The sequence below is a fragment of the Ixodes scapularis genome, unplaced genomic scaffold, assembly GCF_016920785.2.
Source record: "Ixodes scapularis isolate PalLabHiFi unplaced genomic scaffold, ASM1692078v2 PGA_scaffold39__5_contigs__length_11793443, whole genome shotgun sequence".
Lineage (NCBI taxonomy): Eukaryota > Metazoa > Arthropoda > Arachnida > Ixodida > Ixodidae > Ixodes > Ixodes scapularis.
The window spans coordinates 5,945,350-5,968,696 of record NW_024609867.1 but is presented as its reverse complement, the minus strand read 5'-3'; the positions used below and the strand labels follow the sequence as shown (position 1 = coordinate 5,968,696).

Genomic DNA, 23,347 nt, shown 5'->3' with positions numbered 1-23,347 from the left:
ATCCGGGAGCGATTGAAATGGTATGAATAAATGATTTTGACTAGGCTGCTTCTCATTCCTATTGCGTAGAGTTTTTGTAGGAGTTGTTTGTCAGGTACTTTATCAAAACGCCTTTGCGAAATCTAGAAAATTGCGTCAAGTTTTTTTTTTTATTTTTTTATTCATTGCTAGCGCGAAGTCCTGAAATATTGTAATAAGTCGGGTGACCGTTGACAGCCCATGCCGGAAGTTATGCTGTGCACTTGTAAGCAAATTATTGGTTTCCAAGTAGTCCTTAATATGTTTGCTAATAATATGCTGAAGCATTTTACAGACTAATGGGAGTAAGGGTTATTGGCCTATAATTGCACAAACTTGTGCATCCTTACTTCTCAAAACCAGCACAACGCGTGTACAACGCCTGTCTGATGAAAGTATCATTCTTCGCAATGACAGACAAAATAATGCACAATTAACGGGACATCTACTTCACATGGTGCCTAAGAAATGCCAATTGTATTTTATTTGGACCGCTTGTTTTCTTAATATCCAGATTAAGCCAAAATGTTGAAGCCACTCTAATGACTGAAACAGAGATCTCCTCTCAGCGAGCATGACTCACTCGCTTCATTGTCTGGCGTTTGCACATGAACATTGAAAACAGACTGAAAGTACTGATTAATCACTACCGCAATTTCTTTTGAACCAGTTACTTGGCATCTGCCAACAAATATACTCACAAATTATTTTTTCTTTGTACCAGACAAGACCTTTATTAATTACTGGGGGCTTTTTTGAGAACGTTGCCGAGGGTGCGTGAAAATAATGCACTTTTCGCAAACCTATTTTTTTTACATTAATTCTACCTGCATTTTGGAAATATTTGAACGTTCCTCAAGGTGCTTCCGCACTTTCCGCTGAAGCCTCGCGTTTTACACGCTTTATTTCTCTCGTTATCCATGGATTATTTCGTCGTGATTTTTTCTTTATTTTCTTGGGGTTGAACCTGTGATGCAGTGATTACCGATATTTTTGTTTATGGTTCACAAGGCGTCAACAACACATCCCTAAAAGAATAGTAAAAATTAGTTTCCAAATTGCCCAATATATTAACCTCATTGGCGGCTTTGTAACATTTAGCCACACATTTTGGTGAAGCATTCTCGTGACTGCTTTTACAAAGCTTCACGTGAAATGTAGCCACTGATTCTCCAACAGTTGATTTTGCACATCAACTGCAAGGTCTTAAAACTAATGCAGGTATGCAAAGGATTTATATTATTTTTAACAGGTACGAAATGGGTAGTACATTTATCAACAAGAAAGTCGAAACGACTTAGCAGCGCATCGACATGTGCGTCTGTACTCATAACACAAACGTGGTCAAAACAAAAAACTAAGTTAATCAATCATAGCTACATCGTCATTACTGCTGACATCAAATAAACGTGACGATTTCAGGGTTTATATGGTTGATACGAAGTTCGAGGGTCAGTAAAACTAGTTTGTGATCTTAAATTACTTCAATCACCTTGCAATTGCAAACTAGGTTTGTAATGTTGGGAATCAGAAAAAAAACAAAAAAAAACATGATGAAACTCAAATGGCACAGCCAAATCCACGTGAGCATCGCAGATGACACTTTCTTGCGAGACAATAAAATTTGTTTCCACTTCATAGCAAATGATTTAGAATCGCCCTGTAAAACGAGCTTAGATATAGCGAGGTTGTATTTCTAAATTTAATAGTAAATATTTATAATAGCTTCAAGGGAAGATCAATGAGCTCTAAAAACATGATCTATAAAAACAACAAACTTATCGAGCTGCACCTTGCACCATGAAGACTCGGTGTTAGGTACTTAAAAAAAGCACAAAAAAAAGTTAAGCCCAGTTAAAAAAAAATAACGAAACATCCTCTCCTCTCGAGGATCTATCACGTCGTACAACGTTTTATCCACAATATCTGCAATGGGAATGACGATAGAAGTTTGTTCCTGGAAACGTGGAACAACCAACTTCCGCAACAAACTTCTGACGAACGAATAGAAATATATTAAGCAACCCTTAATTGATTAAATTTTAGTAATGTGATGGGTGATAAAAAATCGATCCTATTAGGTTCCCACTCAGCACCACGGTTTTAATTTCGTCGCCTCCGCCGTGAGGGGCTATCCGGAGAGCAAGTCGGCTGCTTCTTTTACAGGGGTTGCGGGGACTTCAGAACGAAGCCGAGCTCTGATTGGCTCTGATTCAAGGATAGTGGGTAGGCCTCAAGGCAGCTTGCTTTCAATTCTACCCACTATCATTCAATCAGAGCTCGGTGCCGTTTTGATGTCACTGCACCACTTAGAAAAGAAGCAGACGACTTGCTCTCCGCATAGCCTCGTGCATACTGACTAAGCCTGCCAGTTCAGCACCACAACCGTTGTCTAAACCTAAAAAAAAAAGAAACAAAAAACAAAAAAACAAAGAGGTGGAGTGTCAGAAACACTTCGCGGCAATTTCTGAAAAAACAATTTTTTTTTAAACATGAAAATTTTTATTTTACTTACTGTTGCGCCATTGCGTGGCATTGCTGCGTGGCGCGTGTGCACACTCTTCTTTCGCATAACAGGGTGAAAGTTCACCGTCGAAGGCCGCTTCGGTTTTCCTAGCTCTGGGAATGAGGTTTCGCTTTATCCTTACTGTTTATACGGCTGTCAAGCATTTTATTTTTTTTACCATAATCGCAAGCTTAGCCCGATCAACCCTTAGTCGTGATCTGTTTGCTCGAATACGAGTCTTATTCCCTCTGCAAAAATTAAACGAAATATATCTCGAGCGGTTTTCTTAAAGTTGTGTGGTTCAGTTATGGACCTCGACCAGAAGCGCCTATAGCTACGAGATTTACAATGTATATTCCTCTTTAGGTCTACCTAGCGCAATCCCTTGACTGTCGTCTTCGTAAACATCTTGCTCGCATTTCTATAAAACATTGGACTGTGACCACGGGAAACATTTGAGCACGTTGGTTACACATATTAAGGAGAAACCAGCTGAACCAGAAAATTGGACGGCTGCAGGTAACTTTGCCCTACATTGCCGTGACTGCAAGTGTAAGGCAAACTTAAACAAAGCTACCATCATGGGGCACAATTAAAACCGGGTTGCACGTGAGGTGTTAGAAGCTATAAACTTAGAAGAGAACGGGGACATGTGGGTTAGTACAAGGTCTGGGACTTTAACCAAAGAAGAGGGGACGTTCTTGCGATGTGGAGGTACCACCCCCAAGTAGACAGATGAAGCAGGATGCCCTAGTTTAGAAATGAGGAAAAAAAGGAAGAAGTGAGGGAAGAAGTAGATTTTCATTGATCCTAGCCTGTCGATGGAAATGAAGTTTTTATTAAATGCAGTTGGTAGTCCAGCGGTTGAATGCGTCTCTCTCGTTCTCTTCACATTTGTATGGTTGGTTTGTTCCACCTGGTTTCTCCTGAATAAATTATACTGTGAGTTCTATATTTTCAGCTAGACTCCGGATGTACCTTTTCTCTCATCAATTCAAGCGCTGCAAGAAATAGCGACCACTATACAGTTCACCAATATGTTGTGCGAAGAACAAAGGAGGTTTCTGCTTCTTCTTTTATATTCCTGCTTCCAACATAGTAAAGCTCTAAGTATGCTTTCTGTTCATCATACGCATGCCCGTTCATTTTATTCATCAATAATGGCTGTGTTTTCATAGATGCGACCGCATGCGCATCGAATCGAGATTTGGCTATTTTGATTGGTACCAGGTAGGTAGAAGTGAAAAAAGTAGGAAGACAGGCTGCGTGCGATTGGTCCCTGCTCGATTCGATGCGCTATCATCGCATTCATGTAAACGTAGCCACTGTTAGGTTATGGGAGCCAAAACAGAAGTGAATGATAGAAGTACAATTCGGATTCTCACTAAACAGGTACAACATCTTTACGAATTATTATAAATTTATTTATTATTTATTTATTCTTACATACAGCAGCTCCGTCAGGACTACTGCACGAGTGGGAAAAGACGCGAATCACAATTCAATATTGAATGCGACAGAAAAACGAAAAATCATCGTAATGAGACCAGCCAATGTGAACCACAAACAGAAACTCGTCTGGAGATGTTGAGCGGTTGTTACCGGGCAACAGATTCCAATATTCAATTGATCTAAGGGAAACAAGTGCATAAAACGGTAAAATATTTAGGTCATTGTGACTCCTTGTTGATGATGCTATGTGAAACCCTATGTAGGTGTCTAATGAGGTGAGGCGTGGCGAGACAGCCAGATTATATAGGACTCTGAGGCTATCCGTTTGACGCCTCTTGAAAACGCAATCTACTCAGCTGCTCACGCCCAGAACGTTCGTTTTTCAAAATAAATAAAGCATGCTTTGTTTATAGGTTATATACATGTTTATAGGTTGGCACCTATAAAATAAATAAACTGAGCAATGACTACACAGTGTAAAACAAATTAGAGATGAAACAATATAAAGAAATTACAAAAGGTGAAAATGAATCTACTTCAACAACGGCATTGGGTGACGTGTTCTGTAGATTTATTGTATGCACAAAACATGAATATTTAAATGCAATTATTAGAGCAGCAACACGAGTCACAATTTTTGAAACTTTTAATCGTTCAGAGTTGAGGGTTCTTGGTTTTGTGTATTTACAGCTATCCATTTTTAAGATTTGTTTTTATAAGTTTAAAATGACAATTTAACGCACCGGCTTGACCTTCTAACCACGAGTTGAAAATCTGATGTAGTTTTAAATCCCGGGGGGAACGTTGATCACCCGAAATCTGAAAAAATCACCAGCGCGGCAAGTGATTCCGCATCCTCAAGCTCTTTAACAAGGTGTATTCATTAGGCATCCCAACCTTCGTGCACGTATTCTATGATATGCCTAATAATAGTTTTATATGCTAGAGGTTGTGGGGCTTGGCTCTATAATTACTGCCGCCCGAACGGGTTGCCCTTCGCTCGTCTCCCATGGAATGACACAACACACTTAAAAGACAACCGATGTGTTTACTGTACTTCCCGGTTGGGGGATCGGTGTCCGAGTGGGCTATCGCACATCAGCTCCGAGCACGTGGAGCGAATCCGTGACATCATTCACAACGGTGTCCGGGAGCAGATAAGGAAGCTAGTTCCTGCCATCAGTTGCCCGGCTTTTATTTTGATCGCCGAGATTGTTTCAGAAGAAGTTCGACAGGCATTTCAAATGGAGACTTGTTCAAGCGGAGCGGCATCTGACGAAACGAGGGCGACTTATGCCACAAAGTCACGAAGACCACCACCGGCTACCTGTTACTATTCAATGCCATTTCAACAAGACACCCAAACGCCGAAGCATTCCCGAAATCGGGAAGAACCAGTGTAGGTCCACGCTGAACAGAGTACACCGAGGAAAACGGAGGTACTGCAAATGGCCGACCGAAAACCACTCTGCTACCACTGCATGAGGCCGACCATGTCTACTGGAGGTGCCCGTACCATTGAATTGGCCTGCAAGGGTTCGTGCCGAACGACCCTCGGCCACGTCTCGACGAGTGTCCGGGGAAGATTGAAGATTATCTTCGGCGGTCTTTGTCCCTGGTGCGGACATTACCCCGAAGCTCGTGATCTACTTCATCTGGACGGGAGGTAAGCACGAAAAAGCAGGTGAGCGGCAATGCAAAGAAAGTTGATCTGGTGTCGGTTGTCGTCCAAGGACAATACCTAATAATTTGCTGACACTAATTATCTGTGTCCACGCAACGAAGCACAGAATTTCCAACTTTGAGGGAGAATGCCGCTCAGTGACCTTCAGAAATAGATCAGGTTGGTTGCTCTCAAAAGTGTACTGCTAGCATCACAAGATTTCACTTTGCCCCACAAGACTTGCACAAGTTGCAGTGGTCGTGGGATGAAGAATAAATCTCCATTACGAAATGGAAGTGAAATGGCTTGGATAGCAAACAAACATTGTTGCCAGCTATCTAATCAACGGTACAGCAAAAGGCACAGCCACATAACCAATACATGCCCGAGCTTGCTGCATTGATGCAGAAAACTACCAGGAAAATTTTGCGGATTTGAAGCCAGCCCTGCTGCTTCAGTACACCGGATGTCAGTGGGCGCACATGACGTATGATTACAAGACGGCATCAGTCGGTCTAACTTGCTACTCGACCAAACTGAACACCGACGTGCCAGGAGCGTAATCCCACAACAAGGTCCACAGGTATTACGATTGAACGCCTGACAGGAGGCTGCCGCAGAAAGAACTCGTTCTGGAACCATTAACTAGGAATCAATAATTATCTAAGCCGGTGAAAATAAACATATTTGATACACTAACCAGATAAACCTATTTCCGCTTGCCTTTACGCCTTGACAGTTTATACACCAAGAATTCTGTTCACCACACGTGCAGGTCCATTTGAGGACAGTCGCATCTCTGACCCTTCAATATTAATTAATGGGACATACCAGACTGGCAGGCTTGTTGCATCGGGCTGCACTCATCCCACTTCTCCTGAACACACCTCTGAGCATATACTTTAATCGTATGTGTTGATGCATTGTTATATAGCAGGACACTTCCTATACGTATGACACAATAGACCCTTTGCAGAACCTCGTAAAGCACGCAAATGGGTCCAAGTTCACGTCGAATGCTAATGCAGCATTCGAGTCCAGTAGGCGATGAGCCGAGTTCACAGTGATGGCGGACATAACATTATTGTCGAACAAATTACCAAAGTATAAAAGCCTTGGGTAATTAGAGTAGTAGGTACTGTAATTCATTTCATCAAAATCTGGCAGACAGAAAGGCTACAGTCTCGGTGAGCCAATATGCACGTTGGAGAGAGGCACATGACAACATTTCATTCAGAGTGCTCGTCTGAACAGATTTGTCACACACCTTCGCTCTGTCTCTCTGATTGGCTCGAAGAGGCTGTGGCGGTTGCCCTTTTCCAGGCTACAATGATACAAAGTATAGGCAACCCACACTTTTCAAAAAAGGCTGTTGAAGAGACCGAAACGAATGGTCAACATTTTTCAACAAGACTGCTCTTCAGGCAAGGGATGAACACAAATATGATTTATCTTATCCAGGTAATTAGAACAAGTAAATAATTCACCGACTAATACAATTCACTCTTGATGGAAAAAAGTATTGCTGCAATAAATCCTACGAATGAGAAAAGGCTGCAGTTAATCTATGCATACACCGAAACAGTTTTTCATATCGCAAGTCGAAGAGCTTTGAAGCAAGTGCCTGCAACGATTTATTCATCCCCACACTCAATAAAACGTCATCCTCGTAGCTGAAAATAAGTGTGCACTTCGCACTTGCCAAAAAAGGAAGAAAAGCGATAGAATGTAGAATCGTCGATTAGCACAAAGGGTTAAAGATCGCAGGAGCTTCCTTGCTAAAAGTTGCTATGGTTATTCGGTGACGCAGGCCTGAAACAACTTCTAGGCCGTAACGCGACGTATACCTTTCGCGACGATTCTCAGACATTCCAACTTTCAAACAAAGCTAAGAGAAAGCGAAAATTTTATGCTAAAACCACTCAAAGTTCTATCGATCCTCGCACAGATCCCGAATCCGGGCACCGGTACGGCGATACGGCTGATGCAGTCTCACAGGTGATAATATCCAGATGATCCAGAGCGATCTAGCGCAAAAAGGGTATAAAGTCTCATTCCTTAATATTTTCACATTATACCAGGGTGTCGAACCGGAACCGAACCGAACCGAAAACCGGAACCGAACCGGTATTTTTTCCAGAACTGAACCCGAACCCGAACCGTTATATTGTTATCGCGATGAACCCGAACCGGAACTGAACCGGGAAAAAAATAACGGTTACCGGCTCATGTCAAAACGGTTCGGCCACGCGCTTTTGACAATGAATGTGCTACAATGCCATTTGTTTTTTAAGTGCCGTCAACTGACACACACCTCGCTTACATATTTTTCTTCTCCACTCTGTCTTAGGAATATAAACGCTGCATCCATGAATCTTGACAAACGCTGCATCCATGAATCTTGACATAGGAACCAGTATTGCGCTGGTCGCGGCTTGCACGGAAGAAAGAGAATTGGAAGGCTGTGCACAACAAAAAACAAAACAAAAAAACAAATCGCGTTACGGGATTTCATTTTCCTACAATCTCGTAAATCCTAAATGCTGCTGTGTGCTCATTTCATAACACGTTTCTAGAACGCGCGAGTTCTTGAAACTTGCTTCCATCGGAATGAGAAAAGAAAAGGCTGTGGAGTTTGATAATAATGCATCCGGTTTCGTATAGGCACTTAGAAGCTAACATATTTGTGAGACAGCGAACTCTTCTATTTTAATATTTTTCCTATTACGTCCTTCTGGCGTTGCGTTCGGTGAAGTTTTTTTCATATTCCGTATCTTGTTTAATGAAAACTTCTTTAAGGGTCTAATTAGAGTTACCGAAGGCTAGTTCAAATAAAGAAAGCTGTATTTTCTCCCCACTGTTCCTTCAATTGCTTACACGCCGAGGTGGCGGGATAGTTAGCGAGTTCTACTTGTAAGTGGGTTTGTAAGGAGGTCGCGGATTTTACAGCTACTGCGTCGGACCCAATTTGATGAAGTCCGAATGCGTAAACGTCAGTGAGGTAACCTTTGAGTGCACATAAAGAAACCATTCCTGGTAGAAATCCCTGAGCCTTGCACTACGATGTATCCCGTTTCGTATGTGCTGATTTCAGATGTTTTATTTGTAATTTATTTTGATGTTGCAATTTGTCATTTATAATTTCCGAACCGGTTCGCGAACCGGTTCAGCGCCCCGAACCGGTTCGCGAACCGGTTCGCGGATCGAATTAATCGAACCGGAACTGAACCGGAACAAAATAAATTTACCTGAACCTGAACCGTAACCGAACCCGTATTTTTTTCGGTTCGACACACTGCATTATACCTGCGTCAGCGAGCACGAAAAAGTCGAAATCGTCGGAAAGCCCTCCACATCACGGCTGCCGTGCACCGAACAAACTCGCATCCGCCAGCTCTGGGCGCTGCCATCTTACCTGCGACGTCACGGCTCTTGTGAGGTCACGTGACGAGTGATCACATTTGCGTAAAACATGGCGGCAACCGGGGGGGGGGGGGTGCCACTTCGGAACTTCCGGTTTATCACTCTAAGCCCCTCTACCTCGTTGGTGAAATCCCGCAGAGCAAGTTCGGTGGAGTTTGGGGCGCTCCGTGGAGCGGGCGCTGCCAGAGATCTACGAGAGGAAGATGACCAACTTGAGCCAGATCTGCGAGCGGAATATGCGCGCTCTAAATGGAGCGCTTTTGGAGCGTTCGAGATCTGCGAGTGGAATTCACCATAAGATGGTACCCCCCACACGGACGAACCTGCCACGGTCCGCTTGGAGGTCACCCCGGGCATAGAATTGTTCGCTTCAACCGCTCGTCGGGCCGAAGAAGTGTCAGCCACCCTGATTACTTGAGAAAACGGATTGTCCCCAATTTTCTCCCGGTGAACTTATTGGGTAATGCCATCCATGGCCGCCTTTCCAAGAAGCCATTTTGCGTAGAAAAAGGTGTTAAAACGTCACAAAACGAACAAATTCTGTGCTGCAGATTCTGGGAGCAGCCATTGCCCCCACTGCAAAATTGCTTGCCGACGGGTTCATGTACGGAATGGCTAACTCGGCGAACCCGCATGTCGGAGCGCGTTCCTGGGCCGCCAGGAATAGGGAGTTTCCCGTGTCCTATTACAATCACATGTTAATCATATTCGCCATCGCGGTGGTAGTATCCCTCTAAGTGAGCGATGCGAACCGTGTCATACTCCTCGTTTGTATCTCGTCGAGTAAGCCTAGAAGTAAGACACAATTCTAGCGTATTTACCTTGGGCGGGGGGGCGGGGGGGGGGGGGGGGGGCGACGACTTTTCACGGAACAAGCGATGCGGCCAAAAACACTAGCTGCGTTCCTCAAAGCGTGAGTGTTCCTCAGGCTGAGGTAATGATGGCGTAATACCAGCCAAACTGCAGCGCAAGCAAAGGGATCCAAAGCCAGTGGCGGGATGGCCATACCCTACCGGCGTTCCTCAGCGCCCGCGTACACCTTTAGCTACTCGATGTAAGCGTGAGCGTCCCGTTCCATCCACGTGCATACGAGCTTAGAGACCATCGGCCCTCGGAAGGGTCGGTAGCTCAGCGAGCGAGCCCGCTCGAACCGTTTGCGCCTCACGGCAAACTGAACAGCTACAAGCCCACCTAAATGTCCCTTGCCTCATCCCCGGCCAAGTCTTGATGCGACATAACTTTCAAAAAGTCCCGCCGTCACTGCCATGACCGGCCAGAATTATGTCGAAAAAGCATCCTATAAATCACTTCTGCAGCTTTCTACACTGTCAGAAAATAACTGTCAAATTTACGGCGCTATACGCTAATAAAAACTGCAAGTACGCCGTCAAAAGGAATTACCTGAAATGCTCTGCAAACGAGCAAAAAAGGGCAAGGGGAAGCGCAAAACTTTATGGAGCCAGAAAACAGAAAGAAAAGACGCGCATCGCTAACTGGTCACCACGCTTGAGCTTCAGAAGCTGCGGGAACCGAGAGAGCCTCCTCTCGCTCCTTAACCTCCTTTCTTTGTCCGCGCCAGCCGCGCCATAGCAGAATGTAACTGCCTTAACTGCAAAAAAAAAAAAAAAAAAAAAAGCTAAGAGCAAAGAGTAAAGCAACAATGCGTAGACAAAAGAAAGCAAAGTTGGTTGGGACAACGCGGGAAGACGTAGAAGAAGCCGACGTTCGGTTCATTTTCCCGCCTTCCCGCCCGTCTCCGCGTCATTTTGTCCTCGATCGTTCGTGACATTCCCGGTTTTTTTGTGCACCTGAAAATTTGGAGCGGAAGGCAACTGGATACTCGAGACAGGTATTTCATTATCAATCTACTGCTTGCTTGGCAAGGATAGTGTAACGGTGGCATAAATACAACACCCTAAACGATGTTTACTTGCAGAATTTGCAGTTTCTGTTCAAGCACGCTTGCTGGTTGCGCAATTCGATGAGCACGTTTTCAGCTCTCGAATTCTTCCGTGTGTGGGCGAAGGAAGCTATCGCTAGTTTGTTGCGTATGATGCTCTCAGGTGTCATATTTTGAGAAGACATAGGCATTCGAACGCCTAAGGGAAGTTCGGGTTGCTTCGAGGAGTTTGGAAAGCTTTCAGTGCACTTTGCCAGCATGCTTAGAGGAGTGTCACACAAGGGAGGCTTTGCTAAAACATCTAAAAGTCCACATCACCGGCGGTATTTTGGTTTCGTGTTCGTGCTCCAACTGTCAGAAGGTGTGAAATCATAGTTGACGGCACATTTGAACTGGACGCATTTACGAGTGACGGGTTTCTTGGGCGACGGCGCATCGCCTGCAGGCCCGCTTCAGGTTGATTACTCTTCGACTCGGTCGACTAGTGCGGATTCTAATGAAGACGGTGCTGTTAACGTGATGCAATCCCCTGATGATAACTACGACGTGTTAATATCTCTGTCTGCAGAAGAAAAAAGAAAGGCCGTGAAATACGACCTTGTTTTTTGTTTTTTTTTTTGTACCTGAAGTTCAACGGAAAGCTTCTTATGCCGGTATCAACACTTAAAAAAAAAACATTTATGAATTTCAACGTCGGCATTTCTTGCACAAACGATACATGTTCGGCCAACTTGCTGAAAGCCTTCAAAACGTGCTTGGTTCAGTCGAGGTTCATAACATCATTGAGTTCATAACATCATTATACAGTGATGTTATGAACCTGAATGCTACCACCTTTCTTCGAGAGCACATGAAATCTGCATATTTGAGAAAGCACTTTCCTTGTGTGGAAACGGTGAGTATGTACATGGGACGTAGTTGTTGTCAAAAGGATTGGTTTGGTCCGCATGTGTCCGTTAAAGAGGCACTAAAATACCCCCTAGAAAAAAAAAATCTATAGGCCAGGTATTTACCGAGCCTCGCAGCGAGTCCCAGTTACCCAGAGTTTTGGAGGAATTTTGTGATGGTGCCTGTCAGTAAGGCCAGTCTGTAACTGACATGATTCAAGATGCACCATCCATCTCCCCACGCATTCTAGTTCATGGTGAGCCTGCACTGATCACTTTTCGAACCCCAGGTAATCAATATTGCCTATAATTTTATAATGATCTTCAACTACAAATATAATTCTGCAATTTACTACATTTTATATCTGCCTTCACGCCCGTTGTTTTGTCCTTTCTTCTCTAGAGGAAAGCATCTACTCAGCCAGCTTGTACTCGATCTCAATTGATAGAATAACTATGATGGACGAAATTCACATGTTCGACCACGCACTGGCTATCCTATTTAGCGCGTACTACGTTTTCAACATTGCGTACACAGAAGAGATTTGCATCAGCTTGGACTTTATTCAAAGGTATTGAGCTCATTTGTGCTTCTTGGCATCATTTGGTGTGTTTTTTTTGTTCCTTTGTATACTACACCTGATCTAACATATATTTCAGCAATGGCTCCAGACTGAGCTCCTTGTTTTAGAATGTCCATTGCTTGCATGAAAACTTGTGCAGCGAAAGTTCTTATCTATGCTAGAGGCATGCTATGATGAGATAGTGTAGTATAAAAAGCAAGCCTGATTATTTTATTTCGTGTTCCCTGTCCTTCGCTTACTCAAATATATTTTGTAGTGTGCGAATACACGCTACCAAACGATATTTTAATGAGTGGTACTTTTCGTTTAAAAAATGCAAATATAATTGTCTCTTCATAGCATTGTCTCCGTTATAACTTAGGATGAACTATATACTTTAAGGAATGACTGTACCTGCCTCACGACGCCGCTGGCGACTAGTCTTCATTCAAAAAGACTTAAAATGTTTATTCAAAATGACAACGCTTGTATTTCCACTTTTAATTTTTAGAGAACAAAATATATATCAGTTCCAAGAGCTGCTCTAGCAGCTTTGGATCCAGTAGAGATATATATTGTGAACTTAAACATTTTTCAATATCCCCAAGATGTAAAGGTGTTGTTAAAAGTGACGCGATTGAATATTGTTGTTACATAATAATAGCGGTGCGTATATTCCAAGATAGGCAAGTTGCTTAACATAAAGACAATTAATTTGAGAGTAATTTATTAGCGCAGAACGAGGTAAAAAAAAAGCAATGATCTGTTTTACAGTTCTGAGTGGGGTTCCCTATATAGACCGACACGCGGAGCGGCTCTGTTTACCAACACGGCCGGAAGGCCGCGCATGCGCGGTAGCTATGTGGGCAAAAGCAACCCGGCCCTCCGTGTTTTCGCCATATCGTTGTGTGGCGTGCGATCGTTCTTGACGTTCTAGGGACGCTTGTAGCATTATTTGTGAGTCGTATTTCTCGGCAACGTATGTCGTATGCTATGCCCGACTATTTGAGCTCGCTATCCGAGCCTGAACGGCGGCGGTATCGAAACAAACTCTGCGAGGACGGCGTTGCCTACGAGGATCCGTATGCCGTAAACAAGGCCTGCTGGACTTCCGACGTGAAGTTGCTGCCACCAAAGTCGACGGCTCACGTCGTCGTTTATTTAGTTTTTTCACCAAGCCAGTCCACGGCCGACACGGAGCAGGCGTACAAGTGTCTCGAGGCCTACGATCACTTCGAGTCGGTTTCCGCACTGCCGGCGGGATCAGCAGACTGTGGGCCTGCGGAAGTGTATTTATTAATTAAATAAATACACACAGCGTCTTCGAGTCAAGGTATGCTATTTTTCCTACTCTCATGACCACAAGGCATGACAAGCAGTAACGCTTTGTCCGTTCTGCAGTCTTGGCGGTAACAGGTTACAAGTAACAACGTTACCAGGAACGTGTTACTTTTTTGAGTGACGTATACCTACTCGTCCCTTTAATAACAGTAACGGGTAACGTACTTACGTCACTATTTCAAGTAACGTAGTTACCTTACTCGTTACTACAATTATGCTTCAAGCTTTTCCGTGTTTTTGGGCGTCAAGCCATGTTTTTCTTTGCGTTTTTTCTCGTCAGTATTTAGGTGAAACCGTAAAAAGAGATAAATGAATTATGTTCTGTGTCTGCATGAACATAATGTTTTTTGATATATGAGCTTATGCATACCTATATCATAAAAACCGTAAAACGTGTTAAATTATCATTTAAAGAGTAACACAGAAGTAACGTGCGTTACTTTTTTATCGGTAGCGGTAAAGCGTTCCTTTTATTTTTAGGCAAGGTAGCTCAGTAGCGCGTACCTTTGATTTGGAAGCAACAAGTAACGTATTTTGTTACTTTTTTTTTTTTTGTAACGCCTACAACACTGCCGTTCTGTAAACCGATCCCCTTCTGCTCGGTAGCACGGGCGTAGCGAGCCTCCGACGAGCGCTTGGCCGGTGCTTTGTGGGCGAACACCGTGGGAACAAGAACCGGGTGGTTTCGATCAGAGGAACGTTTTCTTCTACATAAGCAAGCCTCGGGACGGAGATTGAAATGAAAGCTGCACTTGCCTCCAGGAAAGTGCTTGCCGCACAAACGCGCGAGGCGACCATAATTTTCGATCCACGGATATTATCCACCTTCTATGCCTTTCAGAGCCTGCTGGGAACTTGTAGAAGCTCACTCTGCTACTTTGCTTGTACATTTCGGTGAGATTAACGGCAACACAGCTTCGCGGCATGCTGAAATGCTTTGACGCCCATGCGAAATATGCGCCCTTTTGCCCACACCCCTGGGCTCCGGCGCGATCGCAGCGCCGTGACGTCAAGCCCGCGTGTCGGTCTATAGCAACCTCCGTTACAATTGTAAAATGTTATATTGTGTTGCTTTATAAACGACTATAGTTGAGAACTGGCAGATATTCGCTGTCGCTCTTTATTTGCATTTTACAAGTCATCAAAATATGTAATTCGGTGAATGGCTGTTTGGTTCTTAGCCTGGTATGAGTTTTGTAAAAAAGTGTCTATGTGAATTTAGAAATTCATTTGGGAGAGTTTTATTAACTTACAAGATTAAGTGCCAGGTTACTTAGGCATATTCAAAAGATTAGTATTTCAAAAGCTTTAGTCACTGGCCAATTTAGGTATTTATTGTCTAATTATATTTCACGCGTATTATGAGCTGAAATTGTGAAAAAAATCTACTTCGTATATCTGTTCTTACAGATGTCGTTGGGATCAACCCTGATCGAGGAACCCGAACGAAAAACAAGAAACCATACGTAAACAAAAATGTTCTTCACTTAATCGACATGTCGGAATATAAATGGAAATGCAAATAGATTTCACATCTTTTTACTTTTCTTTGACAGCACGGTCCCGAATAGAAATGTATCGGGTGCTGCAAGAACCAGCCGACCTCGCCGCAGAAAACAATTTCTGTGCATAATTGCTTATTCACTTTAGATATGCGCGATTAAAGTCAGTTGAACATAGCAACACAACAGCCCCGAAGTACTCGGTCGACCTTTTTTTTTTACGTTGTGTGTTTTACTTTGCTCAAATGACTATAATGGTGGAGTCCAGTACCGTAGTTTGCAACGCTTTACGGTCGCATAAAAATGGACCGTAAAATTTACGGTCAAATACCAGGCAGCTGATGCTGCCAAAATTGTGCAGTAAAAATAACGGTGCACTGTAAATCTGGTTTGCGATAAATTTAAACGGTGACCGTAGAAATCTACGGTCGCCGTTTAAATTACACCGTAAAAATAACGGCGCGCTGTAAACCTTTTTACCGTAAACTTGAAGGCCGACCGTAGATTTCTACGGTCCCCGTTTAAATTTATCGTAAAGCAGATCAGCTGCCTGGTATTTGACCGTAAATATTATGGTACATTTTTTACAGTGTAGAAACCACAACCCTGAAAGAAGAGTCCTTCTTCTGGCCTTTCGTCGTTCGTAGGAATGACGCGAATAAACAAGCCATCTTGGCCCAGCGGACACGAATCGTAGGGCTTATTAAATAGCCTGCCAGCGTTCCCAAACTCAATTCCTATCTCCAAAATTTCCCCAACACCCGTTAACAAAGTCTGCCAGCGTTCTCGGTGTCAACTGCTGTTTTCCCAAACTTTCCGACACCTGCTGACAATCTTTTCCGCCACCGTTCTCGGTGTCAACTGCTATTCCGGCAACGGTTCTTAACCCGCTGCCAAACTCGTCCGCCATTCTTCCCCGCGTCATCTGCTATCACAGCAATCTGTCTTATACCCGCTAACCAGAACCTCATCTGCACCCTGGGCCTCGACAATCTTTTCCTTGCTCATGACTTCACCCCCAGCCACTATCTTTTTTTCACGGGTCCAGCGTCCTAAATTTGCAAGAAGCCATGTCTGTTTCCCTCCTGCCGGTCGTTATCCTGCCTTCCAGCAAACGTGCCTCTTCTCCGCCTCCGAAGACGACTTTCTTGCATCTTACCCCATCTCCTCCTAACCCCCCCCCCCCTCCCCCCCCGTTGCATCACCCCTCTCCCAAGCGCTATTCTTGGGTGCTCGAGAGCGCGCATCCGGAACCCCGTTTTTTCGATTCCTTTCGGTTTTCGTAAAAGAAGACACCTGCTGAGCTCTCCGGCGAGACAAGTCGCCAAATTCCAACATACTTTGTCCCAATGGTCATAGTTAGCCTTAGTGAACAACCGGCTCAGCGAATTCGTGGGACTCCCTGGGGACGTGCAGAAGCGAAGGCCTACTGACCGGGACCCACGTTGGATGCGCGCCATTTATGTACGATGTTCTCGCTGAATAATTACTGCCGCCCGATCGGTATGTTCTTCGCTCGTCTCCCAAGGATTGACACAACACACCGTAAAGGCAGCAAATGGGTTTACTGTACATCTCGGCTGCCCGTCCTCAAGAGCAGGCAGCCAGGCCAACCGGCACTGGTTGGCGCCCGTCGTAAAGAGCTCACAGTCGGAGTCCGTGTCCAGGCCTGGGGATCGACCTTCCGAAGCCAGTGCTGCGCAGTCTAGCGGTTCAGGGCTGTCACAGCCCGAGGGCCGCTGCCGAACCACTACGGGATCGTCATGCTTCAGGCCGGTGTGGCCAGAACTCGCCGTTCCCGCCGGCCTTGCTACGAATCTCGCTTGGGAACCACTCAAGAGATCGCCACGGGCCAGACCACCCAGAACGGCACCATCGTTCCTGCAGAACCCCAGCCTCGCTCAGCACGCGTTGTCTGGCGCGAGCACGTGCCTCTCCCGCCGACCGCCTGTCATGTGCTCTCCGTCCTGTTGTCTTCCACCCTCGTCTCCCACAAGGTTTAAACGAATGTGAAGTTCTGCCAAGCGTTCCCTTAAAGGCTGAACTGCAAGGGAAGAATATGCTCCGAAAAATTGACGAACTTCGCCCCGCTGCTTTTGCAGCGTGAGCTACACTGGCCGAGGTTGAGCAATTTCGCGTGGATGTCAAAGAGCCGTGCTGCGCAGGCGCGAGGACCAGTGACGTCACACGGCGCACAGCTAGCGCGCCGGAGCCGCCGCCGCCGCGCGCTCCGCCACCTCCACGCGCGCCTCGTCGGTCTGCGCATGAGCGAGGAGCAGTGACGTCCCACGGCGCACAGCTGGCGCTCCGGAGCCGCCGCCACCGCGGGCGCCTCGCCGGTCTGCGAATTCCAGAGGAGTGACGTCATAGCCGCGGCAGACGCACTGACGCCATAGAGTAATATAGTAAACGTAAAGAGAGGACACTGAAGCCGATTCGCGGCCCAGATAGTAGGATTCATACCCTCCGCTACGTGGCGCTTTTCCGTAATTTGGTTAATATTAATTACAGCTTTCTCTCTGAAAAGTATTTATTTTCTAAATTTTTATGCTTTAGAGTTTTTTAAAGTACTTAAAACGACTAAATAGTGTTAATCAAATACGTCACTAAAACCACGTGATGAATGGCGCCTGCCATGGCCTGTCTGCTTGCACGCCGTCACCTCTGCTCGTCCGTGCGGTCCGTGCTTCGTTCGTCCGTGCCGTTCTTCTCCGTTTTATGCTACAGCGTGTTCGGTCGACTTTGCTTGAAACAAAGTGACGAATGACCGCCGCGTGCTCTCATGCTCGGCGTGAGTTTGTAGAGCTGAGCGGCTTGATATGGCTTGAGCGTTTCGTGTTTCCGTCGGGCTGCCTGGACCTAGATTTTTAAACAAAAGGTAAGTCGTTTTGCTGATTTGTTTCTCGACTGTGTTGTAAAGCTGGCTTTTGAATTTGCTGAGTCTGGGTTGCCGTCCGACGCCCCTCGGGCAGAGCTTTGTTCATGCGTGTTCAAGTGCCATCAGACATCTGTGGATTGCTGTTGAGAGGACTTATGCCGTCATAGATTGAAGTTAATTCACTGACTAAAGCTGGGTCGACAGTCGTTCGCAGTACGACGAACTCGGGGCAAGGTGTCCATTGAGTCATATTGATATTTTGACATGCATTCTTTCAATGGCGCGTCGCTGCTTTGATTTATCACATAAAGTACGTGCAAAAGAAGCGAACCAGCGAACGTCGCTCAAGCGAGCTACATGACTTGTGTGTACCGCCATACGAGCTGCAGTATGCTGCAGTTACGACGACAAACACATGCATAGAATTTCGGGGGAAAAAACTGCGAGACGCAGTATCAAATTTAGATATTTAATAAAGTTCCCAAGCAGCATATATATCCTATGGACGTCCACGGGACATCCAGGATAGGACATCCATGGAACTTTCGGACACTCTGAGAATGTACGGAGGACTATTCAAACATGGTTCCCACTACATCGCTACATCACCAAATGGAGCTCGAAATTTAGGTCTATGGTTCGCTGACATTATTTTCTATGTAAGAAAGCAAAATTCAAAATATTGACGGCCAATTTACCAGAAACAGTAGAGGTAGATTAGTCTTACTTATTTTGGCCGTACCGCTGTACTATGCTTAAATTCCTGTTTTACTCTTAAGGATGACATTCGAACGTTGGGTAAAACCAGTCAGACGTCACTTGAACACTTGGTTGGAGTGCTGTGGCATGGCACTCTAGACACTGCGTTCGATTATGATGCATGAAGATTGCGTAAACTTCACAAACTTCACAATATTTCTTTCACCCGTCTGTGTTAATACGTGTCATCGGTTTATTGTAACATTGCGTCATGGCAATATCTTGTGACACTTTTAAATCTCCATCAGTTTATTTTTTCACCAGCCGCTATTGTGCTACCTTCCGTTGAACTAAAGGAACGCGCCATTGGCTAGGCTTCAGTAGATGTTAAACTCTCCCTCCCCCGCTGGCCCAGATTATGTCCTACGGAAGTTACTGCTGCGTGGTCTGGTGTGCCAACAATGGGAAAGCAAAGAAGCCACATGTCAAGTTTTTTCGAATTCCACGTGACCCAAGGTACGTATAGATTCTAAGGCAGTCCTTACAACATTTGATCGAAGCATAACATTTTGAAATGAGAACTATGGTCCGTTGCAACCTAAGAACCAAGGGCGAGGGTAAGACGGGCCGGGGAGGAGGAAGCAGACGGAACACGAAACGCTAAGGAGAGAAGGAGGTTTCCCCTTTCTTCTCCAGCGTTCCGTCTGCTCCCTCCTCCCCGGCCCGTCTTACCCTCGCCCTTCGGTCTTAGGTTGCAACAAACTATAGCAAAAACGATTTCTTCCATGTCACTTTGGTTTATGGACACCAATATCTTTCAGCATTTTAAGGTTATCTTGCCTCGGGCCTAAATTGATTGCATACCCTGGTGGGTATGCAATCTGTTTGTTTAGCTGTATTGCACTGTACAGTAGCATGAAGAAGAAAAACAAACTCTTCAGAACGTGAACACTTTGCTGAGAGGTGCCATACCAAACGGCAGTGAAACATTAAAAACAATTGAGGCTCATATATTTGGAGTTTATTTGACCCTTACAGTATGTGTAACCTTGGTGGTATATACAATGTTCTGCAGGTCAAAAGCATGGCTACAGTACGCCAGACGTCCTGAGCTCCTAGGAAAGACAGCCAAGGAGCTCTATGAGGGGTATCGCCTGTGTAGTGAGCATTTCACAGCCAAGGACTTTTTGGATCCTGGGAAGACAAGGCTGACCAAAACGGCTATCCCTATGGTTCGGCCGCAAATGCTTGGGCCATCTGTAACAGCCCAAGGTAACATAATCTTTATTTGCAGTCTGTACGGAGTTCTGTTATATTTTGCTTTTAGGCAGCACCAACTCTACGTCACTGATGCCAGCTGCCAGCATGCTGTCAACGATGCTTGACAGTCTCAAAAGTTTTAATCTGATTTAATTAGTTTTTATTATTAGTTTGTGCTTAAATATTTTATCTAATTCATTTAGCATTTTTGTACATTATCCCTGTAATGTCCCTGTGCATACTGTTGCCCATAACCAATATTCGTCCCAGTTTGTTGGAAAATTGTTTTAAAGCACAAGGTCAGCTGCATTGAAATACAGTAATTTGTGTCCTGCAATCAAGAAGGGCAGTTCTGCCAGTGCAGTATGACTTCTTACAGGGCATCCTAGGTTTGTAGCATACAATAGTGATATAAATGAAAGATAAGGCAGGTCAACGTTCCCCTGTTCATATCCAATTCGACAAGAGGACTCATGCCGTCTGAGTCATCTTCCTGACACTCATGTTTACAAGGTTAGCTTTAGTTGCCCATGCTGTTATGTTCTCATACATTAGCATACCGGGCCGTTAAAATTTAAGATATTCCGAGATTCCTAAGTGCCTTTTCAAGACCCGCCGGATCCTGTGTTTCGCCATTGATTAATATTGCTCAACATTAATTTTCATCACTAAGGGATTTCAATTCCCTTTCAGAGTGCTGAATATTTTCTGTTCCTTTGAAAGGTAACACTACTAACCTATCATTCGCCTGTAGCAGGAATTCTCCATCAGAAGCTTTATAAGCAGGTATTCACATCTGAGAAGCCAAAATTTTTCAGAAGAACCGGTGGCAACAACATGCCCCTGTGACGTTTCATTGGAGGGAAACAGAATGTCGCATCCCACAGCAGCTTATGGTGAGATTATTTATTTTTATTTGGCGGCTCATATCTGACAAGGAAGCCCTTTTCAGAAAAGCCATTAGCGGAACCAAGCCCCAGGGATGTTCGATTGGAGGGCAGCAGAACGTCGCCTTCAACAGCTGCTCATGGTGAGATCATTTATTTTAAAACAGGGGCTCATACCTGACAAGCAAACATCTTTCAGAAGGACCGATGGTGGCACCAAGCCCCGGGAATGTTCCATTGGAGGGTAGTGGAACGTCACATTTGGCAGCTGCTCATAGTGAGATCATTTCTTTTAAAACAGCTGCTCATATCTGACAAGCAACCGTTTTTCAGAACAACCGCTGGCGGCACCAAGCCCCGGTAATGTTCCCTTGGAGGGCAGTGGAATGTCACCTTCAACAGCTGCTCGTGGTGAGATCATTTATTTTAAAACAGGGGCTCATACCTGACAAGCAAATGTCGTTCAGAAGGGCCGATGGCGGCACCAAGCCCAGGGAATGTTCCAATGGAAAGCAGCGGAACGTCACCCTTGGCAGCTGTTCATGGTGAGATCATTTCTTTTAAAACAGCTGCTCATAGCTGACAACCAAACATTTGTCAGAAGAACCGGTGGCGACATGTCCCTGTGACGTTCCATTGGAGGGAAGCAGAACGTCGCATCCCACAGCAGCTTCTGGTGAGATTATTTATTTTAAATGAGCGGCTCATATCTGACAAGGAAGCCCTTTTTAGAAAAGCCGATGGCGGAACCAAGCCCCGGGGATGTTCGAATGGAAGGCAGTGGAACGTCACCTTCGGCAGCTGCTCATGGGGAGATCATTTCTTTTAAAACAGCTGCTCATATCTGACAAGCAACCGTTTTTCAGAACAACCGATGGCGACAAGCCCCTGTGCTATTTCACTGGAGGGTACCAGCGCGTCACATTCCATAGCGGCCTGTGGTAAAATAAATCTCCTACACAAATTGGGTTTATGCAAACATTCGTATTTAACAGTGGCACATTTTCCAGAGCAAATGGGGATGGCCAGCTCTCCTGGCCAGCTTTTGGACCACAGCACTCCATCTTCGTCTGTTGGCTATTCTGAATCATCTGGAACCTGTGAGTATAAATTGACTTCTCTACAGATTTAAGCACTGCAAAATTGTGTTAAGTACCTCTGCATTTAGTGTGCACATTGCTTCAAATTAGGTGACATTATTTGTCACTTCATTTTTGTGCTGGCCTTAATAACTTGGAACATCACTACAGGGCTCTAGGTGACGGGGAACATAAGCTTTGAAGTGTGGCACCGTGAAATGCTCTGAAAAGGGGTGGTTTCCTAGTAATCTGTGCTTATTGTAGTAATTTGCCAATCCTGTTACATACAGTTCTCATTTTGGATGACCCTGTTGAATGTAGTGATTGACTACGCGATTATTCAATATTTGAAAGATACATCAATTTATGTTAATACAGTTTTTGTGGTGAAATTATTGCAGCTGAAAGACTAAAAGCTAGTTTAATTTTTTTTTTTCTGATAGCAGCCATTTGTGTATAAACAGTGGTAACAGAACATGCGGAGCAAATGCCCACTCACAATTTGGAGATAATCATGAAAAACGCAGAGATGTATGCTTCTTATGCCCGAAAGCGAAATTGCAGAACAGCCAAAGGTTGGGGGTAAGGGGGGCCACCACTTTGGAGGCCCGTGCACGTGTCGAGCTTCACCTTTTACATTGGTGTGCTTGGAGAAGCAGCTGAAGCGGATGAGCATTTATGTTAGGTGGGTGGGTTTTTAAGTCTGGAGTTGGACATTGATACGTGTTTTGTTTATTTCGCAAACGTTTCGAAAGTGGCGGGGGACGGGGGGGGGGGGGGGGGGAAGGGGGCACATATTGCAGCATGGGTAAGTGGTCGGTATTTGGCGGTATCGTTTCTGTCGGGTTCTACTTTATCATTTTTTTGTAGCCTGACTTATGTGCTTTCGGTATTGTTTTGGCAGGCTCTGGTCGTTCAACACCTGCTTCCGCCAAGCTCTCAAGGAGGCCCAGGGACGTCATAAAACGCCTACAAGCAAAGGTTTCCAGTTACAGAAAGACAATATCAAGACTGCGCAAGCAACAGAAGCAAATGCCTCAAACAGATGCCGAAGCACTTGAAATGGTGCGTCCGTTTGTGACAGACGAGGTTTTCGGACTTATCTCGTCACATGTAAAATTAGGGCGCAAGGGACGAGGAAAACGGTTTCCACTGTGGCTCAAGAAGCTTGCTTTGCATCTGAACTTTCATGGCCCACAGGCATACCGTTTTCTATCGTTACATTTAACGCTTCCCACTCAGCGTTCACTGCGTAGGTGGCTGTCGAACGTAAAAATGACTCCTGGTAT

At 44.9% G+C, this 23,347-nt stretch overlaps 1 long non-coding RNA gene across 1 annotated transcript; it reads left to right on the top strand.

Moving 5' to 3' along the window:
- Window positions 1-21,874: 21,874 nt before the first annotated feature.
- LOC121836991 lies at window positions 21,875-23,101 on the top strand. Its single transcript, XR_006078055.1, has 3 exons — window positions 21,875-21,920; window positions 21,990-22,079; window positions 22,963-23,101. It is a non-coding gene; the product is annotated as an uncharacterized LOC121836991 (long non-coding RNA).
- Window positions 23,102-23,347: the final 246 nt, after the last annotated feature.